Source organism: Suricata suricatta, chromosome 10, assembly GCF_006229205.1.
Source record: "Suricata suricatta isolate VVHF042 chromosome 10, meerkat_22Aug2017_6uvM2_HiC, whole genome shotgun sequence".
NCBI lineage: Eukaryota > Metazoa > Chordata > Mammalia > Carnivora > Herpestidae > Suricata > Suricata suricatta.
This window is the reverse complement of record NC_043709.1, coordinates 10,384,017-10,387,956: the sequence shown is the minus strand read 5'-3', so window position 1 is coordinate 10,387,956 and position 3,940 is coordinate 10,384,017. Positions and strand designations below refer to the sequence as shown.

The 3,940-nt window shown below is 56.3% G+C and overlaps 1 long non-coding RNA gene across 2 annotated transcripts in view; it reads right to left on the bottom strand.

The window, feature by feature from the left end:
• Positions 1 to 1,270: 1,270 nt before the first annotated feature.
• Positions 1,271 to 3,940, bottom strand: part of LOC115304735 — a 5,945-nt gene continuing 3,275 nt past the window's right edge. The window contains exons 2-3 of one of the 2 annotated variants that reach the window (XR_003914589.1): positions 3,087 to 3,146; positions 1,271 to 1,400 (exon numbers count right to left, since the gene is read on the bottom strand). This is a non-coding gene — a long non-coding RNA (uncharacterized LOC115304735). Of the gene's footprint in view, positions 1,401 to 1,707; positions 1,730 to 3,086; positions 3,147 to 3,940 lie in introns of those variants that run through there. The other variant, XR_003914590.1, reaches the window with a different exon arrangement.

The window sequence follows — 3,940 nt, the reverse complement described above, 5'->3', positions numbered from 1 at the left end:
GGACAGAATCAACCCACTTTGTTTTTGCCAAGAGGAACTGCAGCCCAACGCTGTCAGCCCTGAGGCCAGGCTCTGTGACCTTGACCTCTCTGTGGTTTGTGAACCTAGCTCCATTTGATTAGTTCTCTTCCCGGCTTTGAACCCCACAGCGAACCAGTGAAGAAAACCAGCAGTGGTGGGAGCTGGCAGAGGCCTCCTTGGCTTGGCCCAGTCATGGGGCTGGATGGGCCAGGTCTTGGCTCCCCATTCAGAGCTGCTCCCCAGCCCCCACTTCCCTCTGCTGTTTTCACGATTCAGCCACTTCCAGGCTTTCCCACCAGGAGCCACGCCTTCTGGCCTGGACTGACAGACTGACGCCTAGTCCCGCAGGCCAGGGTCCTCCTTCTCTCCGCCCATCCCTGGCTCCCACCAAACCTGCTCCTCCTTCCCCGCCCCCCCCCCACCTCCCAGCGACCCCCCAGGCTGGTTCAGCTACTTGGAAGGCCTGCCGCTCCTTCTCAAAACCCTTCCCTTCAGTTCCTTCAAATGCTGTCTCACCAAGCATCTCCCTGACACCCACCCCAAGCTGGCTCAGCTTTCCCTTTCTCCATCACTGTTTCCCCTCCAAGATGGGGGGTGGCGGTCTCACAGAGGTGGGGCTGCGGGTGGGTCAATCTTGGACCTCCCCCCCGCGCCCACCAGACAGCCCTTGTGCATCTGAGATGTGGGGTGGAGGCCATCAGACAGCAGTGAGTAGGGTGCTGCAGGGTGTCAGACCCAGAGTGACACTGCATGCCGTCAGCGAAACACATCATTTCTTTTCATGCTCACACTTCCGACATCAGGCTGTGTCTCACAGGTGGCCCAGGTGTAACCAGCGGTGTTTTCTCTTTGTGGCAGGGAAGTCACATAAGTAACAGTGCATCTTACAACCACGGGGAAGGTGACTTAAAACATTCGATTTATATAACGTGTTTCTCATTCTATATAATGCGTAGTAGCATATAATCTTTCTTCCCTCATTCATTCTTGCATTTTCTGTGCAAAACAGAGCCCTTCCCCCACCCCCGCCTCCACCACCACGAACACAGAACCCAGCCTCAGCCTCACTCCCTGCTCCCCAATCTTCAATCCCCCGGTTACCGCTGTCAATGCACTTGGCGAGCTTCCCTCTAAAACATTCTAGATAGCTCCTCCAGCCCTCCTGAAGGATACATAGTTTTGCTTCGCTTTTATTTACAAAAGAGATCGGATTCTATGTATCGCTTTGTAACTTGCTGTTAAAAAACGCACCACTGTGTTGGGGATTGACTTCCGGTGGGAGACCGACCAATGGGGCAGGATTTAGCAGCTGGGCATTCAGATTCCTCCAGGTTCTTTTTCAGAGAAGGCCGATGGACAGCAGCGGGGTTTGCCAGTGTCTGGGGGTTTTATTTCCCTCTCACAGGACCCTCCAAGTGGGGGCGGTGCCCTGCGTAAGCCCCTCTCGCTCCCCACCCCCATGAGGAGCCCCAGACCCTTCCCCAGGGCGCAGAGGCAGAAAACGCTGGCCTTCCTTCCTGCCCTCCCCCCGCAACCACCAGTGAAATCAGATGCTGTTTCTTTCTTATTCCTTTGTCATCCACACAAAAGGCCGAGGAAGAACCTGTTCCTGAGACCAGATCAGACCGCCTTCCCTCCGTCCAGTCCTGGTTCCGCCTCAGCAAACAAATGGGCACCTCTGGGGAAAACTGAGGCCTGGCCGGACACCCTTCTCAACAGAGTGGAGGCAGCATGTAAGTTACGCTCAGCACCCACTTCATCAGCTGGGGCCCCTCTTTCTGCTCATGGGGGGCCCCAGGACCAGTGCAGTCACAGGTTCCTCCTGGGGTCCCACAGGATGCCAGGCTCAGGATTCAAGGCACAGGGCTCCCCGTTTCTCCCAGGCCGAGGTCCCAATTGCCTCATCTATCCACATGTTATAGTGGAATCACCTGTCCTCCCTCCGCCAGCCCTTCACTGGCCAGACCCTGGTTCAGAGAGTCCATATTCACCAGCCCACCCACTGAGGGAGCCCGAACCATGTCGGGCGCTGTGTCAGGCTCCGGGGACACAACAGTGAACTAAAGGGCCAACCCTTGTCTTCTTGGAGCTAAATATTTGTGGAATGGATGAATGAATGAATGAATGAATGAATGAATGAATGAATGAATGTGTGCTGCGGGCATTTCAGGAACCCCACTGCAACTCTGCCATTCCTTCTTCCTTTCAGCTGTAAGATGGGCAGAGTGAGTGCAGCTTCACTTGCTGTTGTGAGGGTCAGATGGTCAGTGGCCAGTTTTCCCAGCTTGGCCCTCGATCAGAATCCCATCCCCAACACACCCCCACTCATCACATCTGCAGATTCCAGGGCCCCTCCTGGCGCCTGCGTCAGAACCTCCCCGGGAGAGGCTGGCATCCAAGAGTTTAACAAGGCCACGGTCCTGGGGTGTTTGGAGAGTTTCCAACAGGCAAGTTCTCCCCAATCTCACTGGATGGCCACTCACCAGGGGGCCTGTCTCAGAGCTGACCTGACCCAGTCACTCTTGTATTGAAAGCCCGCCTCTTGTCCTTAGGGCAGAGCCCCCACCTCAGGGGTCCAGGCCCAGGACCCGGAAGCCATATTGACTTCTCTAGGATCTGCCAAAGCACCCGCCCCCTGACTTCCTGACTTTTGCCCAAGCTGTTCCCTGCACCTGGACACTCCCTTCTCCCCTCCTTGGGCCACTCCACTCCCTGGGCAGGGCTTGCTCGGACCTACTCACCTACTCGTACCTTTCACCCACCCCACCAGGCCCTCAGCCCTGCCCTCAGGTGCACACCTCCCCTGCCTCACTCGGAGCCCTGAGGACAGGGACAGGTCAAGGGACAGGGCACAGCAGTGGGGTGGGTGGGAGGGGCCAGCAATCTTCCTCCCCCTGCCTTTGATTTCTGTCTTCAAACAGAATGCAGAGGGAGTCAGGGCCCCCTGGTGAGTCTGGAGACCCAAGCAAGACCCAGACCCAGAAAAAAGGAAAGGGAGAAAGGGCTGTTCCCTGCGGCCCCCAGGGCGCCCATCCAGAAGCGGGTCCCAGGTCAGCCCGTCCTACCTGCTTGGTGGCCCAGCTCCATGGACTCCTGCTCTGGGACAGGTAATTCCAAGCTTTGCCCTGTAGACAAAGAAACATATTTGGTCGTCTCAGATGACGCACAGTCTGCAGAGGCAGATGAGCTGAGGGCTGAACACGGAGCCTGCTGCCATCAGCTGTCACCCCCCCCCAGAGACCCCTCCACGCCATTTCCAGGGCTCTCTGGCATTCAGCGAGCTCCCCCACCCTCCCCCATGCCCCCTGGCCAGTCTCCTGGACCCTGGGCAGATTCTGCCCTCTCTGGAAAGCCTGATCACTTCCAATGCTAGTGCCTGAAAGACATTTCTCACACAGCCTGGGGGCCCTGAGCTCCTCCTGCCCTTTGCTGCCTTTTCCTTCACTTCTCCCCAATCTGAGGCACCCAGTGCTCCCTTGGGAGCCCCAGTGGGGCCCCTGGCTGTGGGGTGCCTTGCCCCCCTTCCTGTGACTCTCTGCCTCCCTACAACTGGGATTGTGTCCAGTTTAATAGCTGGTTGCTCCTGCCCGAGCCAAGGGGACCGACTTGGCCAACACAGGAGAGCACAGAAGCAGCTGGAGGGGATCTTTGGGATTAACTAATCCAGCCTCTTTGTGTATATACACAATGGAGTACTGCATGACAATGAGGAAGAATGACATCTGGCCATTTGTAGCAACGTGGATGGACATCGAAGGTGTCATGCTAAGCGAAATAAGTCATGCAGAGAAGGACAGATACCATATGTTTTCACTCATAGGTCTGACAGGAGAAACCTAACAAAGGACCATGGGAAGGGGGAAAGAGAGCTGAAGAGAGTGAGGGACATAAATCATGAGAGACTATTGAATACTGAAAA